The sequence below is a fragment of the Orbicella faveolata genome, unplaced genomic scaffold (assembly GCF_042242905.1).
Source record: "Orbicella faveolata isolate gen_17 unplaced genomic scaffold, um_ofav_v1 contig_14, whole genome shotgun sequence".
Lineage (NCBI taxonomy): Eukaryota > Metazoa > Cnidaria > Anthozoa > Scleractinia > Merulinidae > Orbicella > Orbicella faveolata.
This window is the reverse complement of record NW_028301541.1, coordinates 1,095,141-1,110,635: the sequence shown is the minus strand read 5'-3', so window position 1 is coordinate 1,110,635 and position 15,495 is coordinate 1,095,141. Positions and strand designations below refer to the sequence as shown.

General features: G+C 39.0%; 1 protein-coding gene across 1 annotated transcript in view; it reads left to right on the top strand.

Annotated features, from left to right (window-relative positions):
- Positions 1–15,495, top strand: part of LOC149113574 (gamma-glutamylcyclotransferase-like) — a 146,318-nt gene that overhangs the window by 58,816 nt on the left and 72,007 nt on the right. The gene's annotated exons all lie outside the window — the stretch shown is intronic.

Below are 15,495 nucleotides of genomic sequence, written 5' to 3'. Positions count from 1 at the left end.
CACTCCATATGCAGGCCTATATTAGTGAATCCTTGGACCCTCGTTTGTACTCGATTGTTTTGTAAAAAATTTGGGCAACTTGTAATTGTGAAAAAGGTTTTAGGAAAGTGATTCACCGCCCCTGCTGAAAAAATTGTCAATATGCCTATGATAGCTTGTTATCCGATTTACAGCATTTTGTAATAGTTAACATGGTTAAAGGATTTGTTAGTGCTAGCCCAATTTTCTGTTGCCTGTATAAGCTATAACTGCTCACTCTTTCTTGATGGCATGGTTTTGATTAACGTATCATGTAGACGAAGTAAGTTTTCCCGACAAATGTATGCTTCGGTTTAGCCTGGATTGTTTGTTATAAAATGTCATGGAGAAGAGACTATGAGTAGTCGCTCTTCTGCTTAGCCCTTCGTGCGTGACGCGAAAGAAACCTGCGGGAGACAAATGGCCGCGCGAAATCCTGGGGTCGCGGAGCACGCAAAAGGAGGAGAGCTAAGCATAATTCAAACTTTCTGGCTTAGGCAGTTGTCCCTCCTTTCGCACGCTCCTCGCCCCCTCCTCGCCATTGTTTTCTCATGTTTTCTTTCACGTCACGCATGATGAACTAAGCAAAAGAGGGACTACTCGTAGTCTACATCACGGAAAGTAGGTCTTGCTGAGGCAAGGAATCAAAATATCATGCTAATTTAATTGAAAAATGTTTCCCAATTGCATCTACAATTCTTTTTTGGACGTTTTTGTTAAACAAGGGCATACGATGTTGTTTTCGTGCACGTGTTTCTATCTTCGACCCAGTTTTCCTCTGATCAGATCCAAAACAGTGATGGACGATTTGCCATTTTAGCCTGTGTCTGTGCATTGATGAACCAACGGAATTTAAACTGGTGTAAGGGGCTTTTTACCTCGGAAAACAGTGCACGTCATAAAAGCTTTATAAACCGAATCTGTGAAAATATATTGATCTTCAACGAGGACTATATTTGTAACCCTGATCATGAGGTTTACCTGTGATAGAGCCGAATTCTGAAGTATTCTCGTTAAAGCATCGGACTATTATGAACTCCTCTTCTACCAAACTCATGAAGAACAGATCACCAGGGAATATGTTTTGACCGTAGGATGGTTTCACTTGCATGAGTTTCAGGAGTATTTCAAAGCCTTTGCACGCATCACGGGGAGATATTTCCCTGTAAACATTAATATGTTTAGAAGATAGACACATGCATTCAACTAAGCACACCAACTACATTTATTGTACGCATATCTGTTTTAAGTCGAACGAAGTGGTTGTATTAGTACTGGTTTTCTTGTTCTAAGGCAAATTTAAAGTCATAATTAGTGTTTACTCTCAAATTCATTGCTTATTTCAGATCTATAAGAGAGATTTAACTTGAGAAACCAGACTGGAGTATTTAAATAGAAAAGCCAGTACGGGTGTCAAAATATTGATTTTTGCAATATGCAAATTTCCTGACCCTTAGCTTTCATGCTTGATTTCGCTCCAAAAAAGCGGTATGTTTTACCGTCACATGGTTTTTTGGCATGCAATGTTTCTAAATTGCACTAACTTTTACTGAGAATGCAATATTTTACATTTCATCTAGATTTCCAACTAGTTTCTATTGTCTAATGAGGAATGTTTTACTTCAGCGTACGGTGTTACCTCCTTTTTATCAGCTGCAAAGGTTTTGGTACTGACCCTTCAAAAGACCAGCAAATTAGAAATTGATCAATTATGGGGGTAATGGCCAATTTTACTAGCAATTTTGCACCAGTAATTGAACATTTGTTTTTCCAGTAGCTCTGTCACCATTTAGCTGATTTTCAAAATGAACACACGTTTGGGAAGCTCTGTCTCTCCTGAGTTGGTTGTTTATCAGAACAATCTGCTGACTAGGAATTGATGACGTCACAATTAGTTCTTTGTCTACCCCTCCAAATGTTGTCTGGGAGCAACAAGCAAAAGGGTTAAAGCAGGTCCTGGTTGTTGAAAAGCCAATTAAATAACCTGAGGTTAGCAGTTTTTCCGTGATTAAATTTCTTATTCCCGGGATAACTACTCAAGAGATAAAATGGTGTTCTGGAAAATAGATTTAATCTTCGATTAACTATCCTTGGATTAGGCTCTGATTAAGCCAGTAAAACCGGTCTGTGGTGGAAAAATTGGTGTAGGACAAGGGCAGGGAAGGGATAATAGCAGCTCTGACATAATTCATTTGAAATTAAACTTGTCGTTAAATCAACAGAAGAAAATGAGAAACCAATTTTTATATCTCAACTATATTTGCTTTCTACAGGGTTCGTACCCTTTTTCAGAAACAAATTTCCAGGACTTTTCCAGGACTCAGATTCATTTTTCCAGGACTCTAAAATTCACATTAACCCTTTCACTCCCAAGATCTTAATGTTAATTCTCCTTACTGTCTGCCATACATTTCATATTTTTTTACTTGAGTTTAACAGATTTCCAGAACTTTCCAGGACCAGTAGCCGTTTTCCAGGACTTTCCAGTCCTGGAAAATGCCACAATAAAATTCCAGGACTTTCCAGGTTTTCCAGGACCCGTACGAACCCTGTTTCTATAAAAACTAATAAAAATGCTTAAATTAAAACTAAAGTTGTGATAAAAAATCTGTTTAAGATAAACACGGGGCAAAGCTCACTGTAAAATCAGTAAGCTCTTGAAAATGCTTACCAGTCTAATTTTCAGCCTTAGTTCTTTGTACTTTACAAATTTAGAATAGCCTCTATTCAGATGGGCTAGTTAAAGTGTCTATACAGCCAACAGGGTTTTTGTAGTTTTGGTATCTCTATAATGTGTAGAAAGGTATGCTAAGAAAAAAATTGGATTCCGACATTTTAACACCCTAAAATCTAGCTTTAAAGTTCCCGGTTCAGCCATGCCCAATGAAGTTGACCTTAAGTCAGTGCAAAAAAAAAAAAAATAGTCTGGGTTTCTGAATGGGTCGTGACGTCAAGTCAAGAATTGCCAAATCCTGCTAGTTCAGGTCACTGTTGTTTCAGAAGTGGTGGGGAGTTTTTGTCGACAAAAAACAAACAAACTGAAGTTGGTGAAACAATGTGGTTGTCGGGAAAGCAAATCAAAAACATGAAGCTTTGAGATGTTCGTGAAGTGACGTCATTCGTCACCAATCTTTCATTACGCAGTCAACTTCATTGGGCGTGGCCAAAGCGGGAAATTTAATGCTTGATTTCATGGCAAAAAAGGCATCGGAATTCAGTTTGTTGGTTTGAATACATTTTTAGATGTTAAAGAGATACCAAAACCACAAAAACCCTATAGGCCGTATGGACACTTTAGGCAGCAAAGAGGAAAGCGAAGAATGATCATCGCAGTGAATTTTCCAATTTAAGCAATTGGAAAGAAGAAGCGTGAAAAAATCAGGGCTTCAACGGGATCCGTGACCTCCGCGATACCGGTGCGATGCTCTACCAACTGAGCTATGAAGCCACACATTGGGAGCGAGGTCAATTCAGTCGAGTTCATATCTTCCCGTGAGGAGTGAAATGATGTGAAGTATATGTGAAATAATTCATATTTGAACTGCGGTTGTAGATGAAAGTGAAGAATGATCATCGCAGTGAATTTTCCAATTTAAGCAATTGGAAAGAAGAAGCCTGAAAAAATCAGGGCTTCCCGTTGAAGCCCTGATTTTTTCAGGCTTCTTCTTTCCAATTGCTTAAATTGGAAAATTCACTGCGATGATCATTCTTCACTTTCATCTACAACCGCAGTTCAAATATGAATTATTTCACATATACTTCACATGAAGAGGAAAGCCATAACCTAAGCAAAGAGGAGAAAGCGGAGATGATTATCTTAATTCTGCCGAATGAGATAAACAACTGTTTGAAGGACAAGCAAGTTTGACAGTGAAGTAAACTTTAGCAATATTCTGTCCATGAAATACTCGCCTTTATAGCGCCAAAAAACCCTTTAATTCCACTACTGATCTTTCCTTTTACATTACAGCAGCTAGTGAGCAGCGATTTCTACCACTGAGATCCCTTTGACTGGAAATGTTAAAATTTCTTGCTTTGCGCTTGTTGTGTAAACAATTTTAAGGATCGCCGAACTGAACAGCCGTCAGTCTGTATTGTGAAAACTCGAAAAACCGTGGGAAAACCGGACACGGGATAACTCATCTATGAGAGAATAGTAACATCTATTTTGGAAAAGTCGTCATGTAGCCCGAATTGCTTTTCTTTTCTTTTCTTCCCAGGCCTGGCATTAAACCTCATTATGTGTGATAAATTTAACCCTTAGTTGAATCTTTGGACAGTGCTAATCAAGCTTTGAGGAACAGAATTTAATCCAAGGATAATTTATTCCGTGGATTGAGACCATTTAATCGTGGGTAGGGGCCAATCGGCTTTCGAACAACTGGGGCCAGATGTGTGTGTTTTTTTAAAATTTGTCATCCCTTTCACCACCACTATTTCCAGCCTGAGCTTTCTCGTTGTCCTTTGACTAGCCCCAGCCCAGCTCTCTATGCTTTTCCAGTCACTCTGTCACAGCAATCCAGATTGGGATATTATTCAAACCTTTAGGGAGCTAAAACTTCACTTTAATGATAACAATATAATAATAATAATAATAATAATAATAATAATAATAATAATAATAATAATAATAATAATAAAAGATCTTTCAACAGGGAGCCCACTTCACATACATGTGGTTTTCAGTGGGGCCCTGCAAAAATAAAATTGCAAAAGCTAAAGAAATAGAGTTTTACTGTGAAACTCAGTTATCCGTGAACACCATGAATATTGAATAATGAATAATAACTATCTATAAGGCAGGTCTGAAACCGTATGAAAGTTTTGGTCAGGTGATAAGTGGGGTAGGGAAAATCGCAGATTTTGGTCTTAAATGGGGTGATAGTTTTGAGAAGGGGACTGCGCACCCCCAGTCCCTGCGCTTTTACATTACATGTGGTTGAGACTGACCTTTGTATCCTCTCTTTTCATTTCCTTAACAGTTTTGTTGTGATAAAATAATGTGAATAAATAGTCTCGCAACATTTACCCTTTTTCATCCTCAATCTCAGTTACATACAAACATGTACATGTACATCGTCCCGAACAATAGTATTTTTAATAGAGAAAAGAATATAGAAACAGTAACTCAAGCTTAACTCAAATTCAACTTAAATGCAACTCAACCTCTTACTCAGTTATTATCCTGTCTGCTAGTGTGTCACTAGCTGGCTCTAAAAGGAACTTTATGCTAATTACAGGAGATCCTACTTACCAAGTGTAGCTGTCGTTGTTGTTGCTGCTGCTGTTGTTGTTGTTGTTGTTGTTGCTGCTGCTGCTGTTGTTGTTGTTGTTGCCGCCGTTCTTGTTGCTGTAAATTACATTGCAATATTTTGTCTTAAATGGGTTACAATTTGTTTTCAATGTTTTCTAAAACTCGATTCATCATTTACATGTATTAAGGAAAATAATTGTGAAAGAAAAAATTATTTTTCCTTTCAAATAAATTTGGGAATTACAGTTGCCAATGAAAACAGTGCTATGGTAAATAATGAAGCTGTAATTCTACTGCTTTCTCGAGTAACCAGGGGAGAAAACACCACACATACGACACTGATAAATACACTTGCGTATGGTCCATTTTATGTAATTTCTAATAAAATTGCTGTTGTTATTTACTTGACGTTCCACTCTATTTCTAACTCGATTATAAGGCTGGAAAATGAAAACAAACTCTGTTTGCTTCTGAAAAAAAATCGTAATGCATTATCAGCGAATTGGTGCGGCAGTTGCAAAACTTTTGGAAGCCATCGGACTTTGGTATTCAACAGTCAATTTTCACCGTGAAAATTACCGCGATGTAGTGCCCACGAGCCGGCTGGTGCAACTATCAAAAACACTGATGTAAATTGATCTAAAGTCAGTTAAGCGAAACTGGCAGTGACTTAAAATTTCTTGACTCAAGGATCACCCAAGGTTCAGGATTGCATTCCAAACATCAATAAGCAGTTTTTCGTTAGTATTGGATATCTGACGTTGGCGAATCGACCTAAGACGTTGGCGAACGAGTCGTTGGCGAAACAACTCGTTGGCGAAACAACCGCAATTCAAAATTATAATTGAAACCTTTGACATTTCTAAACAAAGATCTACAGTTTTAAGAAGGACTGGACGATTTTTTCCGTGGAAATTCTAGAATAATTTCAGACTGCAGGGTGTAGCATTTTAAAACACTTCCCGGTTGCCGGGTATCTAGACACAATGTACAAAATAACGGACTAAAACGGTAGCTGCCGGTTTCGCCCCATGGCGAGTTCGCCCCCACCGAGTTCGCCCCCACATCATTTTCATCTACACGCACGCACATCGACTCAACTTGATCGAGTTCGCCCCCAACCAGATCGAGTCGCATATAGAGATTATTCCTCGTTCTTTTATCCACAGCCTTAGCGAGGAAACTTCGCTTGGTGACTTCGCTCGGTGGCGAGATGACCGGTAACCGTCTGATTTTGTTGCTGTGCGCACGCCGGCTGCAACAAGCGAACAATCATCATCTAAGCTTATCAAACATACATAGACTGAAATGGTTCTAAGAAAACGTTTAATAACTCGATAGCAAGTACGTAAATACGAACACAAAATTTTGGGGCGAACTCGAAATAGAAATTTTATAGTGGGGGCGAACTCGGTAGGGGCGAACTCGCCATGGGGCGAAACCGATATCATTCAATAATTCAGAAGACACGCGAAATTTCCACGGGCGTTTTCCATTTACAAAAAATTTCGAAAAATTCCTATTGGGAATTTCCGTTTGAGAAAAGCGCGTTCCATTTGTCACAAGTCCCACTCGTTCACAGGCCCTTCTCTGTCGCTTCTCTGAATCTCCCGCGAATATTCAAAATGGAGGCCAATGAGGCCCATCAGATGTTGTTTTTGTGCGAAATGTTAGAAGTCTCTATAGAGGAAGAAAGTTTGATTAATTCAGAAGATGATGCAGTAGATATCTTTTCAGCGGCCTCGACGTTCATGAGACGGAATTTGCAACGAACTGAAGGCTATTTTGAACACGCGTTGCCAGGATATTCACTCGATGACAAGAGGCACAGTGGAAGGTCTGTGTAGAATCGTCCAAGCTACAGGAAGAGTGCCACAACGGCATTCATTTGGAAGACCAACGTGGCAGGCGGAGCACTCGTAGTAGCCCTGAAAGTTTGTTTGCAAAAAGCTTCCAGAAAACTGACCCTGATCAGCCGCCTTGTTGAAACACAAGGGAGCCGAGGGAAGCCTGGCCGCTTAAAAGACCGCGAAAGGCATGAAACTGGCGATAAAGACGAGAAATCTGTAAATGGAACACAAATTTTCCATTGAGAAGTTTTCACCGGGAAAACGGGACTACCTTTTCAGGAATTCCGTTTATTCCGGAAAATTTCCAGTGGAACGAACCAAAATGTCGCGTTTCATGTACATCCCAACCGGAATTTCCGGAATTTTTTGGTAAATGGAAAACGCTCCATGAGTTTACTGGCACCATAAACCATAGCTGATTGACCAATCAGAGCGCGCGCATATCTCACAAGGACTGGGAACTACCAAATTCACGAATTTGATTGGCTGAAATCAATATTGAAAGCGGTCTAGATTTTCCCATCTAGACCGGCATCTAGACCGGTTACATTTTGCGAACAATCAGAATGTCCAATTCTTATATTCTCCAGGGGTAATTTTAATTAAGATGATTTCCGCGGAACATTCGAGCAATAATGGCAAAAATTGAGTTATCAAGACTTAAGCTCTCAGGCTGACCCCGTGAGGGAATATTTAACTTGAATTTATCCATATTTCAAATAAAACAGACGTTTCGCGTCAGTTATAAACACAATAACACACACTTCATGCATTTTGACGTTAACTTTCTCGAGAATGCTTGAGAATTTCATCGCAGGGTCACTTAGACAAATGAACTAAAGTGAGTTGTTTTAAATAATAGCCAAACATTAACGTCTTACGAGTAAATAATTTTTGCACTTATTGCTCGAGCTTTGAGCGGAATCCATATTAATCTATTAACTGATAATCAAAAGAGTTCAACAGAAAAAAATAGACAATTATATATATATTAATAACTTCTAAAGCCCCGGCCAAACGATCGCAACATTTCAACGCAACACATCGCAACAATGTTGGTCGCAGCGTGTTGTGACGGGTTGCGACATGTTGCAACATGTTGCAACATGTTGGGTGTTGCTAGCTCAAATTTGAAAATGATCAAATTTTTCATGCAACATTTTGTGGATTTGTGCATTTGTGGATGTTGCATGGCCAGGCTCGTGCAAAAATTTTGCGCCCGGGCATGCGCATTAGTTCTATTTTCAATACCAAACATGTAGCAACATGTCGCAATAGGGTGGCCAAACGCGCGCAACATGTTAGGCCCAACAATATTGCGATATGTTGCGTTGAAATGATGTAATCATTTAAACGGAGCTTGCAAATGCTGGACCAACAATGTTGGGCTATGTTGTGTTTGAAATGTTTCGATCGTTTGGGCGGGGCTTTAGTCAAAAAAAAGTAGGTACGCATAAAACGAGCAGTAGAAGCGGAAAGTATGTCAAATTTGAATTCCTTAAAGTTGTCTCTGGTGAGGAGGCGTTTTTCAGATTTACGAGACTTGAGCATCCAACTTCTTCATTATAGCAGCAGACAGTGTTCCATAGGAAAGCGCCACGATATTTAAGCGAGTCTTTTATGTATCTTGTTTGGAACCTGGGTACTGTTTTAAAAAAGGTCGCCTCCCCTCAGCGAGTAGCCATTTGAGCGACATTTAAGGATGTTTTCAGACAGCGAGTCGGGGAGAATGGCATTATAGCCTTTGTGATAAAGCTTGAAGATGTCTAATTTATAATACAAAGAAAGTGTAGGCCACTGGTCGTATCTAAGGATGTCAGATGATGTCAGATGATGTCATCTCTTTAGGATCCTTTAGGTAGGTTAGACGTAGTTCTTGTTGCTCCTCAGTGTTGTTGTTGTATTGAACCGAAGATAAAGACAAAGGAATTGAAAGGAACTTTGATAAAATTGTTTTCTTGACTGTCTCACTTACGTTTTTAAACTCTGTTAACGACGGTAGGCTAGCATTGCATCCATGCTCAATGAACTACAGTAGAATTCCGCCTTACAGTCACCTCGTTAGAATACGGCTAGTCTTTTTCAGTCCCCGCAAAACGCCCGTATATGTTCTTATAAGAAAACCCCGCTAATCCGGCCAACAACCGCTTCCGATTAACACAATAATATTTTACCTCAGAGGGCGAAAGTGTTCCCTCAACCCTCAAAAGCCCTTTTGAGCAACGAAGCCAGGAAAACGAGTTCAACCAAAATCAACAACCGACGTTTTTCTGCTAATGTAATCCTATGCCTATTCTATTATTGCCTACCGTTCATCTCAGATACGTCACCGAAAGAAAATTGACCATGAAGGCCTGGGAGAAAGCCGTACAGGAACTAGCAAATAGTTCGTGCGCATGGCAAGTGAAAAATGTATTTTTACAAAAACACCAAAAAAAAGACCATGTTTACTGTTAGGTGTTGTTGCCATTTCTTCTGTTTCAGCTAGTGTTAGAAGTAGATTGAAATTTGCTTTAATTTACCTCTGAGAGCAAACAATATTTTCACGGAAACAACAAACAAACTAATTGAAAATCTGTAAAGTGCGAATAGGACGCGTTCGATGTATTAATATTCTAACATGGCTCCGAGGCTTTCAGGACAAACTTGTATGCTTGGTGGTGTTTTCTTTCTATCCAAGTCTCTTTTGGGAATTGAAGGACAAACTTAAAAGTGGCAATTTTGACCCGAAAGCCTTGGATCGATGTTAGAATATTGATATATCGAACGTGGCCTATTTGTGCTGACCAGGCAGTATGTGATATATAAAAAAGCCAACACCAATATCTCACACTATGATATACGGCAAATATAAAAGAATAAAAAAAGTACGTTTGTTTTCGAGTAAATCACAAAACCTGTCTAATTATACTTTTTGCACTACAAATTATAGTAAAAAGACTGCCAGGTAAACACCATGCTCCTTACATTGTTTAAAATAATGTCAAAATGTGTTTGGAAATTATGTTTTGAAACCATGAAAATTTTGGTCATTTTTCTGTGAATGATTGATTGACGATCGATTGATCGATGGAATTGACAGATCGGATACAATAACTAGTGACTAATGCCAAATTAAATTAAATACTTACTTCTTGTATGTATTTGCAAGTGCCGTGTAAAGCTATACCGGCGAGCAAACCTTCTCCCGCATTCTTCGCAGGGAAAAGGCTGCTCGCCGGTATGGGTCCTCGTGTGCCTCTGTAGGTCGGTAGGGCGCCTAAATCGGCGCCAGCATTGGCTACATTTGTGGAAAACCATCTGAAAGAAAAATAACAACTTTTATTTATGGTGTCAACAATTTCTTTGCTTGTGAACGTTTTAGTAGCGCTTGATTGTTGAAAATTGCACTCGTAATAGCAGAACTTCCAGCGGCCCCAAGGGTCGTCGACCAAAGCTCCCTAACTATAGGAACAGAAGCACATGCATGCATTGTCAACATGGCTAGCGACATGGATCGCGTGCGCCCTATGATTAAAAACGACGACGTCGCGTAACATGGCCGCCATGGGGCGGCCATACTTCATCTAATGGGTCGACCTATTAGTTGGCTATGGTTTTACAGCGTATATGTGGACATCATGGTCAATAGGCCACTTTCGATATAGTAAATTAACAAATTGACGTCAGTTTGTTATGAGTCTGTCCTCTTATTGATGATAAATTGCATCACAACATTGTCAAAGTGGTTGTGGAAACACAAGCCGCAGGAGAGTGGTCGCGCGAGCGACCATGCACCGTTTACAAGAGTCTTCATGATTCGCCAAACGAAACAATGATTATACAGCACAAGCAATGCTCCTAGCCCTAAATACAATGTTATGACGTAATTTCTCATCAATAAGAGGACAGATGTAAAAAAAATTGACGTCAATTTGTTTTTAACAATAACAAGACCCCAAAATCGTCTAATGCAGGAAATGAATGAGAGGAAAAGACGCCGTAAACAAAGATGAGTGAATTTTATTCAAAATGACGCGAACATTTAACTAGGTATACAATCATACAATGATACACTAAAGCGGCTTATATTAAGGAATCTTTTATTCTGTTTTAAGCTGTCCTCAAATTCATTGGATTGACTTGTTCAATGTAATGTAATTTGGAATTTGTATTAAAGATTAAAGATTAAAGATTAAAGATTAAAGATTAAAGATTAAAGAACATTGTCAATAGCTTTTCTCGCTTTTGGATTGGTTACTCAAAAAAGTCCATAAAATCTCATTGGTTAAAAAAGTGGACAGTTTGACAGCTTAAAGTTGAACTTGAAAGCTTGCATAAATTATTCTTATTGATGATAAAAATGGGCCAATCAGCGCGTGAGAAATTAGACAGTTCTTGTAAAAATCCAGCTTGATAGTGACGCCCACAAACAAAAGAAATGAATAAACGTGGTCATTCAATTTCCTTTGTTATTTTTTCCCAAGAGGGCAAGGTAACCAGTCCTGCAATCTGATTGGTTCGTAGCGCGGTCCGGATTTTCCCATTTCTGATCACGGCGACCGTCGCGGTAACGGCGGGAAACAGCGCGGGTGAAATTGTCGTGTCGGTCAATTTTCGTGAGTGAACTAGTGGTAATGGTCAACCTTTGACCACTAAAACGTTGACAACCTTTGCCCTTTTTACACTTCCATCGACAATTAATCAACGTAAGTTTATCTCTATTCACTTTTAAATGGCAAGGAAAGTCACTTAAAGTAAATTCAATTGAGTATTTTGGAGTTGTGAGAGTTTTGTTTGGTTGTTTGTAGCTAAAGAAAAAAAATTGCAAAAACAAATTGCAGTCGAGTTTACCCCTCTGATCGTTGCTGTATCTAAGAAAATTTCTGTGGAATGCACTCAACAGATTTCCTCGCTTTCTGCTTCACACAACGCCGCTTCTGCTAAACACAACGCGACTATTTTTCGTATTTCGACCTCGAATTTATTGTCTTTTCATATATTGCCGAAATAGCTCTTTAACTGGTATACACATAAAATTGCGTCTTAAATAAAATTGAAATAAACTGCAGTCTCATCCACTGGACATAAAATCATATCAAACATTCCAGCAGACACTTTTTTTTAACTATAACTATTGTTGTAGTTATTGTTTGTTAGGATAGGCACGATTTGGAGTTGCAATAATGAAACGCGCGAAGTCTAAAGATAGAATGCAAATTATTGGAACCCCACGAGAGTCAGACAACATAGGCGTTTTCTTAGAGAAACGGGAGGAAAATGAACGCGAAATTTTCGTTTTAAAAATTGTTTTAGGAGCACTCGCTTACGCGCTCGAAAAAGCGTCAAATCTTCCACCATTCCGTTTTTCTTTTGTCTGAGTTTGTCCGGAGTTTGTCTGAGTCATGACGTCACTCGCGCCCTTCGCTATTCTAGTGCGACCAAATTCGCTGTAAATTTCGCCTCCAATACGCATCAAAAAAGTTATGTATAAAAGGACATCTTTACGTTATTTGGTGATATTTTTTTCCGCACAAATAAAGGAATTGATGAATAATCTGGGGAAAAAGCTTAATGAGCAAAACAATAACTTTGTGCGTGCGTTATAAATCTTTGTACATTTCTCATCCCTCTTTTGCTAAACACAACGCGACTGTTTTTCGTATTTCGGTTCGGAATTGAGATTGTTTTTAAACGTATTGCCGGACTTAGTTCTTTCACTGATATACACATGAAATTGCGTTTTAAACAAAATTTAAATGAACTACAGTCTCATCTATTGTACATAAAATCACGTCACACATTCCAACAAACGCTTTTTGCATTTTGTAGCACCAGATTCACAACTTGTTTGGATATTTTACTCGCTCTGTGGCTCTCTCAAAGCTCTTTAACAAAATATGTGGTGGAGTAAAACCAAACCTGATTTGAATTTCGTACGTCTCACTTTCGTTTTTCTGCTTAAAAATGTGATGAAGGACAAATAACGCGTAGAACAAGGACACCTGTTACGATATTTGTATCCTAGGTAGACGAAAATGTATTATACATTTGATGGCAAAATACCAATGCAAGTTTGTCAGGACGCTTCAGAATGCTGTGCAGCCCAAAAGGCAACTAATGTTGAGAGTAAAATGTTCATTGTATTCTTGTTTAAAATGATGTCTCGTTCCGAGAAATAGTTTGCAAAGTTTTCCCCCAGTAACCTTGTCCTCTTACACTGTTTCTTCTTGTTCAAAGGAAAGAGCGCGCGTGCGGTTTTTCTTTGTTTCTCGCAGAAGTTGACTGTATGTGTAGTACTAGAATCTGTGCGGTAAAATAGGTGACATAGTTCTTGAATAGTATTTGAAAACATGAACAGTAAAGAATTACATGTCATTACACTTCCTTACCTTACTTTGAATTCTTCAAAGAGGCCTGAAAAAGGCATCTGCAAATCTTTTATACTGCTCCTACCGCTGACCGGTTCTTTTGAGGTTGGTTCTCACCATATAAGGGGATAAGCAAAAGCACAAACAAAGGAATCCCGAACGGTTCCGATAGGCCTGCTCCCCAAAATTAAACTCAATGACCAGTCTTATGAGCGCACTTGCACTGTACGTCAAAATGTTGCCTTTTCAAGAATTCCTTTTTCCGACGACTTTCTCATGGGAGTCCACCCCGAGTTAAAAGAAAACGGAAATGAAAGGAAAGTCTAGAATCTCCACCCTTCCTTCTTCCATTCCTTTCTTTGGATAAGTTTTAGATTTAAAAAAAATATTCCTAAAGCTGGTTTTAAGATAAGATCTCTGGTCATAGTTTCAGATTCTAATTACAGCAAGTACGATTCATATTGACTCAAATATAATAATTTCAGTCAGGACCGTCTGGGCATCCAAGAAATTTAACACTTAAACTTTGAAAAAACAATTCAATTTTCCAAATATTATCACAATACAATACAATACTTTATTCAGACACGTTATGTCTAAGAGCTGTACAAGCTCGTTCAAAATACGTACGTATATTCGTAAAATACGAAGAGTTACCTAATTTACACGTTAATTAATTCTTATTTTTCACTCTTTCTTTTCATGGCAACGGGGTACATAAATCCGCCGATCCGTGCTATTATTCCAAAAATCCGCCGACAAGATCCGCCAAGATTTTCATTCAAATCCGGACCACATTGTTTGAAAAGTTTTTGTGGCGTAGTTTCACTGCGAACAATGGATTCCACCACCCCCAAAATATGCAATTAGCTCCTTTCCTATTTCAGACCTGAACCAAAAATCGATACCTTATTTCAGATCAGACCCTACCTAAGACCGTCTAAAAATAGAGAAGGTCTTCAAATCCCTGGTGTAAATTGCCCGACCACACTTCCCAAGAAATGGTTAGAGATGAATACCAACAATGATAACAGCCAGGTGATGGCCTGGGCACTGTAATAGCAGGAGCCAGTCACCTGTAATAGTTCCCTCCAAGAATTATGCCTTAGTGTTAATCAGTGCGTATATACCATATTGCAGACCAAAATTGCAAATTGTGTACGCTATTTTAGACTAAAATGGCTCAAAAACCATGGCCCTACTTGTGCGTACATACCCCCATGGGTGACGGCAAAAACAAACATCTTACAAACTAAGGTAGGGTCTGGCTTGGAATAAGGTATTGGTTTTTGTTTCAGGTCTGAATCGAAATAGGGAAGGAGATAATCGCACATTTTGGGGGTTGGGAAATCCAATGTTTGTTTATACAATCATCTAAAGCACAAATAAAATTCACAAATGAATTAATGAGCACTATCTTGGCTAAAGTTGCTCTGCAACCAAAACTACTTTGCCTGGGACTCTTTTTGGAAGTTTTTGAGGCACCCGCGAACAATCAAGGATAGTCTCAGATAAGTTTGGGGATTACTGGCTTATTTCGGAAATCATCGGACGATAACTCAAATTCTAATCTTAAGGCAGCGAATGATCTTCATCGGTAGATAAACTGATAAGTGTGGATGCCATTTGCCAAGTTGTGTAATCCTCGGTAAGGATTACACAATTCCAATAGCAATGTCAAACCCGAGTTTAAATAATTGAGTTTCGTCCGAAAAAAGAAAGAAAGTGGATAAAACTAACGTGCCGACCAAAGCCTAGCAAAGATCTATGATCCGGAGATTCGGTTAGGATCCATGATCCGAACTTCAAGAAGGGTAGAGACCGGAATCCGGGTTGAAATTCACAGCTGATCCATGATCTACCGTATTTTAGAAATCCGCGAATGCGCTTAATTTATCACACAAGTCCGCATTATATCCGTGCGGCTTTTGAAGCCAAATCCGCCAATCCGCGAACCTATATTCACCCCACCCCCGCCCCTTCTAAAGGAGGGCAGAAAAGAACTTCCTGCGGTAAATGAAGG